Below are 16,214 nucleotides of genomic sequence, written 5' to 3'. Positions count from 1 at the left end.
ATGACCTTCTGTCTGATGGAGCATAAAACGTGATTCATCTGGAAAGGACACCTGTCGCCAGGTAGTGCACGTCCAGTTGTGGTACTGGAGTGCAGGTTCCAGCCTCCGTCTCCAATGAACTAGGTGCCTGCTGCAGAGGCCACACGCAGCAACGTTCGCAGAACTGTCGTCGAGGAGACAGTGTTTTGTTAGCTTCTCGGTTCTTCTGGGCGGTCGCTTGCTCAGCAGCTGCACGTCCATTCTCCGTACTCAGCTCTGCAGCCGTCGTTGATCCCTGTCATCTATGGCTTGTGGTGCATCATAGTTGTCATGCACGCTATACTTTAACCACAGTGAACGTTAACGGTTTACAGAACCTTAGCCATTTCGGAAATGCTACCACTCTTGGCCCGAAAGCCAGTGACCATGCACTTTTGAGAATCAGATAAATCGCTACGTTTCCGCAATACAACGATTGCACTGTTGTCCAAGTCCCTCCGACACGTTTTATATACCCTCCACTGCCAGTGCTGCCGCCTGCCGTCGGTGAGTGGTTATTGCACGTTAACGTCGGACATACGTGGTGATCACACTAATGTGACTGGACCACGTATTTTGAGAATATGATGCAATCTCATTTATTTATCCATTCTGTCTTATGAAATCTCATATACGTAGTATTTTTAATATTGAGCATATTCCTAAATTTACTTATTTGTGTCTTCTCTCAACCCTTGCTATTCTTCACACAAACCTCGTTTCTGCTGTCTAGAACTTCCCTTTTCTTTAAAACTCAGACTTAACTTCGGTACTTTAGAGCAGGAGTAGCCCTGTTTTGTATAGTTTGATCATTGTCTCTCTCCTCTTATGTTATTTTTTAATTTTTCCAAAGTGAGCAGTTACAGAAACTAAAACTTCGTATATTTTTTTCGGCGATTTTTTTCTTGTAATGAAAAGGGGTTTTCTACAAATCTTCTTTGTATTTGTTTGTCTCCAGTTACTATGTTACATTTAGTAGGTTCTGGTCCTATAAATGCCATTATTCTGGTGATGTTAGTTCAGATATCAGACTTTTGCACCATAGCTGCAATGTGGCATTTATGAGCAACTCTTCGTAAGTATCTTCACTGACACTCGTAGCATTTATCGCCTGGTCTTCAACAAATAAAAGTTGCTATATATTTAGTGCTGCATGTATCTTCTGCATCAATTTCTGATACCATAGAGCTAAAAATCTTTGCTGGTCGGAGTGACCGAGCGGTTCTAGGCGCTACAGTCTCGAACCGCGCGACCGCTACGGTCGCAAGTTTGAATCCTGACTCGGGCATGGATGTGTGTGATGTCCTTAGGTTAGTTCGGTTTAAGTAGTTCTAAGTTCTAGAGGACTGATGACCTAAGAAGTTAAGTCCCATAGTGCTCCATTTAAAAATCTTTACAAAGGAAATGTTTCCCTCTGGAGGCTATTGCTGTTTAAACTGTATCGAAAGAAAACTAAGAGAGAACTGAAGGTAAGCATCTGAGAAACAGATACCAACGATACAACTCACAAATCACAGTGATGATAAGGTTGAAAATACGAATACATAGAACTATTAATTGGAAAGCGAGAAAGAACAATTATATTGTAACGCACAGTCGATGACGGGGTCATCACAGATGTAGCACAAACTGATGCAGGACAAGGATGGGGAAGAAAATCAGTCGTGTCATTTTCAGAGGAACTATATATACTTATGCCTAGTCGATTTAGAGAAACGGCTGAAAACATAACTCGAGAAGGCCTGACGGGTATTTTAACTTCACTCCTCCAGAATGCTAGCCCAGTTTCTCAACCACCACCCATCGCCCCCTTAACGGACAGTTACTAAGCACAAGTTCTGTCTCAATGTGAATGGAATAAAGACACAGATAATGAAGAAAGTAATGAGAATCGGAACCATTGGAATACCACAAGTGACCATAAAGTTGAAGAATCTGCAGTTTAGGAAGCAAGACGATACAACTTGATCGGAAGCAAACAGAAACATTCGATGGAAACTTTCCTAAGCAGGAGAAATCGTTGATGACTAGTATTGGGCTGGAAGTGAGAGAAGATGTTTTGGAAATTTTTAGTTGGAGCGCAGATATGTGCGGTAGTGAAACGTCGATGGTAAAAATAACGCAAAAGAAAAAACTACGAGTAGAAGCACCTGAAGCATTACGGTACAAAATGAAACTTAAAGTTACGTTAGCAGATGAAGTACGAAATTGACAGGTTTCAGAATTGGCGAAATTAGAAGTCTTCAAAAAACACTTATCAAAAGAGTTGCAAGAATCTAGACAAACAGCAACTGGTCGCATATTGTTTGATTTATTTTTTGACTAGTTTCTTTCGTCAGAAGTGAGGATCAAAAGATTTTCATTCCCCCGGTGCCAGCACTATAGAGATTTAAAGCACTTCTAGGAATCATCGCCAACACAAACTAAAAACTTAGTGTTGGATTAGAAATGCAGCTACACCATTTCACTCTTAATGCAGTCTTCGAAAATTTCTTCGCTCGCAGATCATACCTATGTCCCGAGAAGCCAGAATCTTTCGTTAGTTACACAGTCGAAAAGAGGTCGTAAGTTCTGTCTGTCGTAGAAGAGTGAAGCTTTTGGTATCCATACGAAAAAAATGTTAGCAAAAATATTGTGGCCCACTTCGAGAGGAGTAGGCTACGTGCTGGCACCAACATTCTTTTCATGTACATAATAATCTATAAGACACACACACACACACACACACACACACACACACACGAATCAGGACACCTGACAAACACTCACGAACGACAACGGCTGTGACGTAATCTCACTGCAAACAATAAGAGAAAATAGTGTTTAACGAAGACTCCATGTGATGCGCCGACCAAGCTCGGAGTGGACAGTTGCGGGGCAGGAAATCGACGTTAGATTTTTCATAGAAATCATCCCGGAATTAGACTGAGGAAAGCTAACACGCAAACCTCCAGATGACAGACTCTCAGATTGGTACCAAACGCTGTGTGCCAATAGAGTGTCAACCAAAACTCCGATTTAGTTCGCATTATGAATTGTCGTCCATCAGAACGCATGTAAACTGTAATTAAAAATAGCATCAGAACCAGTAGATGATAGGCAAAGAGTTTCTGTGAATAATTAATTAATTATCGTGAATTCGGTAGGTAAGTTGGTAGAGCGCCAGGTCAGTATACCGGGAGTCCCAGGTTCGAATCACAGGGACGACAATTTCTTTTTTAACTGTTTCCAAAAAATTGGTTCAAATGGCTCTGAGCACTATGGGACTTAACTTCTGTGGTCATCAGTCCCCTAGAACTTAGAACTACTTAAACGTGGTCATCGGTCCCCTAGAACTTAGAACTACTTAAACCTAACTAACCTAAGGACATCACACACATCCATGCCCGAGGCAGGATTCGAACCTGCGACCGTAGCAGTCCCGCGGTTCCGGAAACTGTTTACATGTGAAACTGTTATATAGGGGAACATTTTCGGAGTTTGTAGAAATGTTCTTTTGGCAGTCTGCTTTCACTTCGTTAGTTGAAAGTAGTAAACCTATACAGTTCATTTGTGTGGGTAGGTGTGGTGTTCTGTCGAACATGTGCGACAGAACAGACACTACTCGTGATGTTGCATAGCGACTGTTGTGTACGTACAACAATGGCATTATAACTGAAGATGAAAGAAAGTGTGCAGCAATTCTACTGGACATAACTGATCAATGGTATGCGTCGAACGTTACAGAAGAGGAAACATTAAATATCGTCGAGCTCACAATAGAGGGAGGGGAATCGTTCGTTTGCGACCAAGAGAATGGTCTAGAGTCGACCATATGTACTTGTTATTATTAATCTTACTATTTCTTTCATCATTACTACTATTATTTTTATTACGTGTATTATTATTATTACTTCCGCACGTGTGATGCAATTATTTTTCTGTTTTGATTGTATATTCTGTGAAACTAAAAGTGTATTCTGTACATTTACTACTTTTAAAGAAACAAAGTGAAAGCAGATTGCCACAAGGACATTGCTGCAAACTCCGAATCCTTCTTTTACATGTAAAAAAAAAAAAAATCTGATCAATGAGGTTCGAACCCTGGACCCTTTCTACAACCTCCTAACACTCATCCAACACTCCGACGACTGCCACACTTTTTGATTGCTCACAGAAACACTTTTCCTGCGCTCTGGTGGTTCTTGTGTTTCTTTTAATTAACGTTTACGCTCGTTCTGCTAGACGACAGCACATATTACGAACTAAATCGGAGTTTTGGTTGATACCCTAACAACATACTGCGTTTCGTACAGATCTGAGTGTCTGACACCTGGAAGTTCGGGTGACAGTCAGGACGGGAATTTGAAGCCCGCTCCTCACCCGTTCAGGCGTAGTTGCTGTAGCCAGTGTGCCAGCTCGTTCGGTACACCTACTCCTGCATTGCGCAAGTGTTAGCTTTCACAATACACGTGTTTGGTATAGGATTTCAGCGGACGGGGTGTTTGCCGTTGTGGACATGCGTAAGTGTCAGGTAACTGCTGGTAACTTACACACCGAGTCCTGAGAGGCCACTAACTCTGCGTCTCAATACGACAGTTAACCACAATGGTACACCGCGAATAACGTTGACCTATACATGTACGGGTTGTCCCAAAATGATATTTACAACTTTGATCACATATATTTCAGAAATGAGGATAGGTAGAAAGGTGTGACTTCCGGCATAATGTTCACACACACACACACACACACACACACACACACACACACACACACACATACATACGAACCTAAAGTTTTTTGTTTTGTTTTTGCAGGTTAGTTATTGACGGAAATGGCCACCGCCCAGCAGACGATACAGTGTGTGTGGAATGATTTATAGAGACAATCACGTTCAGCGGAGCTTCCAGACATGTTACAAAGGCACACCGCCATTATGTGGAATCTGGAAGTGTCACGAAGAGAACGAGTCCTGGGCGTCCAAGGGCAAATGATGCTGTTGTGGAACGGTGCGACAGGCATTTCTCTGGAGCCCAACCGAATCAATCCAGCGTCTCGACAGTTGCAGCTACCATCAATCACGGTGCACAGTGTGCTGCACGAGACACTGAAGCTTCATGCCTATAAGGTGCAACTGCTGCATACGCTTCAACCTGACGACAGGCCAGAGTGCAAAGTATATGCAACTGAGATTCTGAGTCTTATCAACAATGACACAGATTATCTGAAAAAGGTGATGGTTCAAATGGCTCTGAGTACTATGGGACTTAACATCCGAGGTCATCCGTCCCCTAGAACGTAGAACTACTTAAACCTAACTAACCTAAGGACATCAAACACATCCATACCCGAGGTAGGATTCGAACCTGCGACCGTAGCGGTCGCGCGGTTCCAGTCTGAAGCGTCTAGAACCGCTCGGCAAAAAGGTGATGTTAATGGACTAAATTTACTTTCATGTCTCCAGGAAGATGAGCCGACGCAATGTGAAGATTTGGAGCTCTGAGAACCCCCACGTCAGAATGGATATTGTGCGCGACAGTCCAAAGGTACATGTGTGTTGCAGTCTGGTTCATGGACGTGTGGTGGAACAGTTTTTCTTTGCACAGTGTCAATAGCCTCGACTGTTTAACTGGACATGATGGAATAATTCTGCACGTTAAAGAACTGGAACGTGACATCATGCTGCAGCAGAATCGTGCCCCTCGTCACTGGACCCGGATCGTTGGGAAGTTTCTGGCCGACATGTTTCCAGGAAGCTGGATTGCCATAGGAGAACCCATTTCGTGGTCCACAAGGTGTCCGAAGATAACCCAATTAGATTTTTTTCCTTTCGGTCTTCGTGAAGGATGCTGTCCACCAGACGCCGGTGTGCGACCTGCACGAACTGCGAGTTTCCATCAGAGCACCAGTTGCACACGATGGTGCTGACGATTAACTGTGTTAAAAGGGCATTAAAATTTTACGTGTGTGTGAACATTTTGCATCAAACCACACATTTCTACCTATCGCTGTTTTCGAAATATATGTGATCAAAGTTGCAAAGATCACTTTGAAACATTCTATATATTCCCTCCAATAAACTGTCGTCTCTGCTCGGTGCATATCGTCAGTCATAATGATAATCAAATTCAGAGCTACATAAAGAATCTTGGAGTAATAAATTTCTGTAAGGTTATGCACTTACACAGGAATATTGAGCAAGAGTGTTCAGTTACAGCACGTCAGACTTACACCTATATGATTATTTTACAACTCACAATATAGTTTCTGGCAGAGGGTTCGTAGAACAACTCTCAGATTATTTATCGACCCTTCCACTCTTGAACAGAATGTAGGAAAAATGAACGCCTACCTCTTTCAAATTCAAATGGCTCCAAGCACTATGGGACTTAACATCTGAGGTCATCAGTGCCCTAGAACTTAGAACTACTTAAACCTAACTAACCTAAGGACATCACACACAACCATGCCCGAGGCAGGATTCGAACCTGCGACCGTAGCAGCAGCGCGGTTCCGGAATGAAGCGCCTAGAATCGCTCGGTCGCAGTGGCCGGCCCTAACTCTTTCCATGCGAGCTCTGATTTCTATTATTTTATTACGATGGTTATTTCCACCTAAGTAGCTGCGACCAAAAAAGTATTCTCGCATTCGTAGGAGAAAGTTGGTGATCGCACTTTCTTGAAAACCTGTCACCACCGCGAATACCTTTTTTAAATGATTTCTACTCTAAATTGTTTATCATATCTGTGATATTCTCTCCCCTGTTTCGCGATGATAAAAATGAGTTCCTCTGAATTTTTTGGGATATCCTCTGTCACTCCTATCTGGTAAGGACCCCACTGCTTGATAAAACATGGTCCTACTGAAAGTGAGGTGTCATGGTCTTCCTCCGTTCTTTGAAATGACTTGCCCACCAAGTTATAGAGGTACTTACAACTGTAAGTCCATACCGCACAACAATACTGCAGAAGAGGACGGAAAAACGTTGTGTAGGGCACGGTTCTTCTGTGTACGCAGCCTCCCTAGCAGATTTGTTGCAACCAGTAAAAGGCAATCTTTGGTTCTCCTTCCCCACAACATTTTCTGTGTGATGGCCGCCATTTAAGTTGTTCGTAACCCATTTAGCTGAATCGACAACCTTTAAATTTTTGTGGTTTATCGTGTTTTCTGCATTCTTCTTTAACACCGTACATCAAGTGCTCGGATTCTCTTGTTTTCCTGTTTTCCCAGACACAACGATTAACTTCCATATATTCTTGTGTTCCAAACGTACATTATCAGAACATTTTTTTTTCTTAAATTAAGGCCTCTTTATGACATTAGTTCACTTCCTTTAGCGAGTAATACTCTCTTTGCCTGTACTAGTTAGCTTCCTATATCCTCCCTGCCTTCGTCAGTTATGCATTACTGTGCTTTCAAGGCAAACCGAATTCTTACACTTCGTCTACTTTTATGTTAAGTTTCTCGCTAATCTCGTTTCTGCTACTTCTTATTCCTTTCGCCTTTCCTATGTTTACTGTCAGTCCATATTCTGTACCCATTAGATTGTTCATTCTGTTCATCAGGTCCTGTAGTTCTCCTTCACATTCACAGGGAAAAGCAATATCAGCAGCTAATCTTATTATTTATATCCTTTCACGTACCGATTTTAATTCTACTCCATAATGTTTATTTCATTTCCGTCGTTTCTTCTTCTGTATACTGAATGAACTGTACAGGAGATTGGCTGCATCTAATCTTCGGTAATTTTTAATCCAAGTGCTTCATGCATTGTTTACTACTCCTTTTTTCCCTCTTGGTTCCTGTACATATCATACGACCATAAGGAATACCAATTTTTCTGAGAGGTTCGAATGTCTTATACCACTTTACGTTGTCGAATGCTTTGTCAAGGTCGACAAAGCATACGACTGTTCTGAAGTCTTGCCTCCGTTACATAGTGCAACAACAGGACTGGTTCTCTGGAAGCTTCACCCTTCATAAAGCCAAATTGATGGCCACGTAACAGATCATCTCAATATTCTTTCCGATTCTTCTGAATGTTATTACAGGCAGAAATTTGGTTGGTTGATTGGGGAAGGAGACCAGACAGCGTGGTCATCGGTCTCATCGGATTAGGGAAGGAAGTCGGCCGTGCCCTTTCAGAGGAACCATCCCGGCATTTGCCTGGAGTGATTTAGGGAAATCACGGAAAACCTAAATCAGGATGGCCGGACGCGGGATTGAACCGTCGTCCTTCCGAATGCGAGTCCAGTGTCTAACCACTGCGCCACCTCGCTCGGTCGCAGAAATTTGGATTCATAAACTGTCAAACTGATTGTTCTCACGTTTATTTGCTTTCCTTATATTTGGAGTTATGTTCAGAAAGTCCGATTGTATGGCTTCACGTATGATGACCAAACACGCAACCCGTTATACAGAACCTGTATGCGAGTACATCGTAGCATTAGGAATTATCAATAGCCTTTCTACCTCTCTGATGCCATTGCCTTGCTGTCTTGATCCCTAAATGAATCACATGCTAAAAACATTGGATTTATTTTTATTAATCTTGCCCATTCCTAACTCTCTACGATCTTCTGCGACAAGCTAAAACTTTCTGCTAGATCGAGGCACGAACTCGGATCCCTGCATTTCGCAGCCCGTGCGCTACCCTTTCTTTTCGGTCGGTCACAGTGTACAGTCCGTGAAAGTAAGTCATGTCTCTCAGAATGTTCACAGTTCGTAGCAGTTGACGGAAAGTCATTTGGTGAAACTGAAGTTGTATCTTGAGTTCTCCAACTAAGCGCTATAGAGCCTCTGGGTTTCTTAATCTATATTTAGGAGACAATATGAGCAACCCTGGCCATAAGATCAAAACGAGCTGCAAAATGATTCGGACAAGATGTAAGTTTCAACGTATGACTGCTCAAAGAATTCCGATAATTTCGGTCTTTAAGGTACTGATAAGAGAAGGAATGATCTGAAAACTTAACGTGTGTGACTTCCTAAAGAGGGAAATTAATTTCTTGCACTGTATTATTACGAAAGAAGGTATTAAAAAAGATCCAACAAAAGGGGAAGCCTTAAGAAATTATCCTGTACCCAAGACATGAAAATAATTGAAAGCCTTTCTAGGCATGTGTCCTTTCTATTGTAAATGCGAAAATCATGAAGAATTTAACTTGTGAAGAAGAACAGCCCATTTCCGTGAATCCAAGAATTCGATTTAGCATTCAACAGATTAAAGGAGAGTCCGTCAGAAAAGGGTTTTATATCATCCAAATTTGAATGAACCTGTAAATATATAAAATTGCAACCAGTCACTTTTTTGAAATAGTTATTTATTATTTCATGTGTTGTGAATTGGCAGGAGCCAATTCACGGAGTTTGGAGGAAGCCGAAAGGCACGCATTTAAGCTCACGCAAACTGGCGTGAGGTCTGGAACAGGACAATGTAATTAATATAGCCAATAAGGTACGTTGCTGCTGGAATACTTAACTTTAATCCATAATTGGTGTACATCGCTCTTGACAGTACATGTTTTACAATCTCAATATTAACTGGTAATGGCGCCTTGCTAGGTCGTAGCAAATGACGTAGCTGAAGGCTATGCTAACTATCGTCTCGGCAAATGAGAGCGCAGTTGTCAGTGTAGCATCGCTATCAAAGTCGTCTGTACAACTGGGGCGAGTGCTAGGACGTCTCTCTAGACCTGCCGTGTGGCGGCGCTCGGTCTGCAATCACTGACAGTGGCGACACGCGGGTCCGACGTATACTACCGGACCGCGGCCGATTTAAAGGCTACCACCTAGCAAGTGTCGTGTCTGGCGGTGACACCACATCATGAAACGGTTTTTGAGCGTTTTCAGGCTCATCTCCAGATGCTTTTCCGGAAGTTAGATATCTGTTTTAAGCATAATGCTGCGTTATGGCTCTGTGACATGAAGATGGAACGTGAGTATTGGTTATCTGTAGATTTGGATCCAGAACTTACTTTTGTACTTACCGCTACAATATGAGCGGCTTTTTTGTTAGTATCCATATGTCTGCTTTCAGTGCCATGATCAGTTGGTACCACATCACACACTTTTACATGGAATATATACATAACGGATTACTTCCACCAGTTTCCCACAGATATACTGTAGGCCATATGAGAGAAACACCGGGTGTATCGTGAAAGGCGGGTCACGAGACAATCGGCAACCACGTACCTGCTAAACTGACAGCACCGCAACACCAGAGCTGAAGTCACAAATCACGCGCTGGCCTTGGCGTCAGGTTCCGTTATGACGTTACGACCAACCTGCAGTGGCGTGATTCGCTGGCGTAACCGAAATCAAGACTGGTCTGGGAAAACTGGCACGGTCAGACTCGATGACGGTACCGCGTGGAAGACAGCACAGCAGTTCTTGTGTCGACGCCAGCGAATCCTGCCATTGCAAGTTGGTCGTGACGTCATAACGGAACCTGACGCCAAGGCCAGCGTGTTGGCCGACGTGTTCGCGCCCAACTTTACGCCGGTAGAAGACGTCATCGACGACGAACACGTCCGTCTGGTAGACGACCGACTACTAGTCTTCATGGGTACCAGAGAAGAAGGAGACTTTATAGAAGACATATCTGAAGAAGAAGTACAGTGTCAACCCACCTCGAGCGCAGGAAAGCAGGGGTGTGTGACAACGTTGGTAACGACATACTACGGCAGCTGCCGCCACGACCTGTTACCAAGTTAACCATGATCTTCAACACCATCACGAGGACCTGCAACATATGCCGGCCGCAGTGGCCGTGCGGTTAAAGACGCTGCAGTCTGGAACCGCAAGACCGCTACGGTCGCAGGTTCGAATCCTGCCTCGGGCAAGGATGTTTGTGATGTCCTTAGGTTAGTTAGGTTCAACTAGTTCTAAGTTCTAGGGGACTAATGACCTCAGCAGTTGAGTCCCATAGTGCTCAGAGCCATTTGAACCATTTTTTTGGACCTGCAACTGCCCCTCTGTACGGAAACATGCGGATGTGGTAGCCATTCCTAGGGCTGGTGAAGACAACAGGCTGGCGCAAAACTACCGGCCCATCAGTCTGCTGCCTGCAGTCTCCAAGGTGTTCGGGAAGCTGTACGCCGAGCGACTGTGGCGCCACGTTAGGGGTGAAGGCCTGCTCCCCGAAGAGCAGTTCGGCTTCCGCAGAGGCCACTCAACACAGCACCAGGTCCTTCGCCTGGTGGAGCATGCGATGAACGCACCGGACCGACGCAAGTACCTTGGGGCGGTACTCCTTGACGTCTCCAGAGCCTTGGACAGCGTGTGGCACGGACTCATGTACAACTTGTGGTACATGGGTTACCTGTGTCGGACGCCCACCTGCTCAGATCGTACTTGACTGTACGCTCCGTCCACGTTCGTGCCGACGATGGGCAGTTCACAGCACGTCCCATCAGAGCGGGAGTGCCACAGCGGACCGTCTCGGCCCCTTCTGTGCTCCATTTCCACGGCAAACGTCCCTAAGGTACCGAGGGTCGAACTTGCGCTCTACGCGGGTGACACAGCCCTTTGCGCGCGAAGCACGAACGCGCAACTGATGAGACGCGCCGGCAGCTGGACTGCAATAGTGAGCTGGCAGCATGAACTACCAGACAACGGCCTTGCCGCAGTGGTAACAGCGGTTCCCGTCAGATCACCGAAGTTAAGCGCTGTTGGGCTGGGCTAGCACTTGGATTGGCGACCATCCGGTCTGCCGAGGGCTGTTGGCAAGCGGGGTGCACTCAGCCGTTGTGATGCAAACTGAGGAGCTACTTGACTGAGAAGTAGAGGCTCCGGTCTCGGAAACTGACATACGGCTGGGAGAGCGGTGTGCTGTCCACATGCCCCTCCATATCCGCATCCAGTGACGCCTGTGGGCTGAGGATGAAACGGCGGCCGGTCGGTACCGTTGAACTTTCATGGCCTGTTCGGGAGGAGTTTTAGTTTTAGCATGAACTACCAAATGGCGGCTCAAATTCAGTGAGGGCTAAAGTCAGGCCGCGATTTTCAGCAGGTAGAAGATTCCGCTAGAGCTGCAGCCGCTGCCGATCATGGGAGGCCCCATAGCTTGGTCCGACATCAGCATGTATCTCGGTGTCAGACTAGACCGACGCCTTAAGTGGAAGCCACACGTCAGCGAGACGAGGATAAAGCGCTAGGAAGAATGCGCGGACTTTACCCCCTGTTGAATCCCACGAGGAAGCTGCTTTCACACTGCGCCATCACGCCGTACTAACAGGGCAGCAGTGCTGGAGCACGCCACCGTAGTGTGGGGAAAGGTCGCAGACGTGTAGATCAACACACTGCAGACGATTCAAAATAAAGTGCTGAGACCTACCGCCCGACTTCAGCGCTGCGTAGGATTGCCGGAATTCCGATGCTAAGAGATCGATTTAAGTAATTTGCTAGAAAATTTTACGCGTCTGGGCGTAAATCCGAAAACTGTCTTGTCAGTGCCCTTGGAAACCAGACGCACAGGGGAACGTCCACGAGATGGCCGGGCATGCTATGTGAGGAGCTGCGAACAGCCCATGCAAGGAAGAAAAAAAATCAAGAAAGAATGCAACGAGAAAACATACGACGAAAAGAAGTATAACAAACAACATCCCCAAAAAGAAGTAGGAAAAGCAGACCCTGGCGGTACTGGCGACCCAGTGGTCTGTCCTGCGCTCGCTGGCGGCACCTCTGCTGCTACTCCGCCTGCCCCCCCGAAGTCATTTCGTTGTCTAGTATCTCATTCCTCTTAATGTCCATTCTAATAGTGGGGTCCCATGCCTTGCTAAGTACACTATGTGATTAAAAGTATTCGGACACACCCAAAAGCACACGTTTTTCATATTAGGTGCATTGTGCTGCTACCTACTGCCAGGTACTCCAAATCAGCGCTCTCAATAGTCACTAGACATCGTGACATCGTGAGAGAGCAGAATGGGGCGCTCCGCTGAACTCACGGACTTCGAACGTGGTCGGGTGATTTGGTGTCACTCGTTTCATATGTCTGTACGCGAGATTTCCACACTCCTATACATCTCTAGTCCATTGTTTCCGATGTGATACTGAAGTGGAAACGTGAAGGGACACGCACAGCACAAAAGCGTACAGGCCGACCTCGTCTCTTTTCTGACAGAGACCGCCGACAGTTGAAGTGGGTCGTAATGTGTCATAGGCAGTCATCTATCCATATAATCGCACAGGAATTCCAAACTACATAAGGATCCACTGAAAGTACTATGATAGTTAGAGGGGAGGTGAGAAAACTTGGATTTCATGGTCGAGTGGCTGCTCATAAGCCACACATCACGCCGGTAAATGACAAATGACGCCTCGCTTGGTTTAAGGAGCGTGAACATTGGACGATTGAACAATGGAAAAACGTTGCGTGGAGTGACGAATCACGGTACACAATGTGGTGATCCGATGGCAGAGTGAGTGAATGGCGAACGCCCGATGAACGTCATCTACCAGCATGTGTAGTGCCAACAATAAAATTCGGAGACGGTGGTTTAATGGTGAAGTCGTGTTTTTCTTGGATGGGGATTGCACCCCTTGTTGTTTTGCATGGCACTATCAGAGCTCAAGCTGATGTTTTAAGCACTTTCTTGGTCCCCACTGTTGAAGAGCAATTTGGGAATGGCGATTGCATCTTGCAACAAGATCGAGCACCTGTTCATAATGCACGGCCTGTGGCGGAGTGGTTGCACGACAATAACACCCCTGTAATGGACTGGCCTGCACAGAGTCCTGACCTGAATCCTGCTGAACACATTTGGGATGTTTTGGAACGCTGACTTCGTGCCAGACCTCACCGACCGACATCGATACCTCTCCTCGTGCAGCACTCCGTGAAGAATGGGCTGCCATTCCCCAAGAAACCTTTCAGCACCTGATTGAACGTAAGCCTGCGAGAGTGGAAGCTGTCATCAAGGCTAAGGGTGGGCCAACACCATGTTGAATTCCAGCACTACCGACGGAGGGCGCTACGAACATGTAAGTCATTTTTCAGCCAGGTGTCCGGATACGTTTGATCACATAGTATATGCACCGGCTATCACGATTTATCAGTGGTTCCCTTACTCGAATCTCAATAGATTCGTTAATGACACAATCCCAGAATTTGGACGTCTGTGTCAGAACCTTGTAGTGGTGGGGCCGATCAGAGGGACAGGGGGAGGAAACAAAAGCGTGGCGCCCCCCCCCCCCTCCCTCCTCAATCATTAGCGCGCCTGATGATGGGAACCTGGTTGTTTGTCGAAATATTGTGCCCGTTGTGCCCCGACACCCAAGTTCATCCGCGAACTATTTCGACATGATGTACGCCGCGAGAAGCTGAATAAACACATCATATACTTCTATGGGAGGAGATGTATCGCAGCACGAAAAGACTTGACAAGCTGCTCCACCAGAGAAGCCATTTGCTGAATGCATTTGATTTCTTATGATGTGCCGTGAATATGTGTAGTACCGAATTTCGCAAAAGTAATGCATCATATCAACTCTGCGGCACCCAGATGAATCAAGAAATATGCCAGCCTAGCCATAGTACGTTTGAGAGTCCGCTTTACTCTCTGGTTCCTGGACTCGAGCAATAAAAACCTTTTCAAATTACAGCTACAGCTGGCCAACCAGTTCAATTCTTGAACATCGAAATTCGAGGGTGTATTTGAGAGGAAGCCTCATGATGTTCGCTGCAAGCCTGTCATGAATCTCACGGACAAGAAATGGAATTTTTCACCCACTCTAAATCCGCACCTATCACGAATATCATCATTCAGTTGAACTGGTAGCAACACGATTTCCCCCTGAAGCAGCTGAAGAAGTACGTCGCGAAACCTGTCGTGTTCTCACGCATACAAAACCTATGAAACCGAACATATGTAACACGGAGAGGGCAATCATAAGGAAACTAAGAGAAGATCCTGACTTTGTGATCTTACCAGCTGACAAGGGTAGCGCAACTGTGGTCTTTCCCCATCAGGATTACATGGAGAAAATGTAGGGCCTGCTAGAAGACAGAGCATACCTCAAGATCGACACTGATCCTACCAAGAGGGCGGAGAGAAAGACGACGGAGCTTCTCCAAGAATGCGGGTTGCCAGACGAGTTTATTAAGAAGCTAAGACACAGAGCATCAATTCCAACAACACTTTATGGACTGCCAAAGATTCACAAGGCTGGGTCCCCTTTACGTTCCATTGTCAGCAAAATTGGTGCTCCGACATACTCGCTTGCTAAGTACCTAAAGGATTTGCTTAATCATTACGTGGGGAAGTTCTCGCAACACATACGCAAATCTGTGGATTTTGTTGGACGCCTCTACAACTTTAAGCTTAAAGATATCGACGTCCTTGTTTTTCTTTTTACCAGAGTGCCTTTACAAGAATCATTAGAAGTTATTGGCCAAATTTTTTAAGCAGAGACGAGCAACCTTTTTAGGCACGTCTTGACGTCGACGTACTTTCTTTTCAACGGCACCTACTACGAGCAGACTCAAGGAATGGCCACGGGGAGTCTACTTTCATCACTTGTCGCCAGTAGCCGGTCGGGGTAGCCGAGCCGTTCTAGGCGCTACCGTCTGGAACCGCGCGACCGCTACGGCCGCAGGTTTGAATCCTGCCTCGGGCATGGGTGTGTGTATGATGTCCTTAAGTTAGTTAGATTTAAGTAGTTCTTAGTTCTATGGGACTGATGACCTCCGAAGTTAAGTCCCATAGTGCTCAGAGCCACTTTTGTCGCCAAAATGTACATGGAACATTTCGAGGAGGAAGCTCTGAAATCAGCAGAAAGGAAACCTATCTGTTTCTTCCGGTATGTACATGATACTTTCGTCACATGGCCACATCGAAGAGACAAGCTTAATGATTCCCCTACACATCCCAGTTCCATAAACTAGAATATTAAATTCACCATGGAAGTCGAGGTAGATGGAGTGCTCCCCTTTCTGGAAGTTCTGGTCATAAGAAGAGCAGACTGCACTTGGGGCCACAGTGTGTACCGGAAGAAGACGCACACCGACCTATATTTACATGCTGCCAACTGACACCACCCGGCCAAGAGGAATGGCGAGCTCAAAACATTGGTACACAGGGCTCGCGCAATCTTTGACAACGAAAGTATTAACGAAGAACATGAACATCTAAGGGCTTTTTCGCGGAAGAATGGCTACAAGGAGTGGCAAATTAGGAGAGCCCTGCATTCTACACCCTCTTGACGTT

Source organism: Schistocerca cancellata, chromosome 1 (assembly GCF_023864275.1).
Source record: "Schistocerca cancellata isolate TAMUIC-IGC-003103 chromosome 1, iqSchCanc2.1, whole genome shotgun sequence".
In the NCBI taxonomy this organism is placed as follows: Eukaryota; Metazoa; Arthropoda; class Insecta; order Orthoptera; family Acrididae; genus Schistocerca; species Schistocerca cancellata.
The sequence above is the reverse complement of the archived record's forward strand: the minus strand, read 5'-3'. Positions refer to the sequence as shown.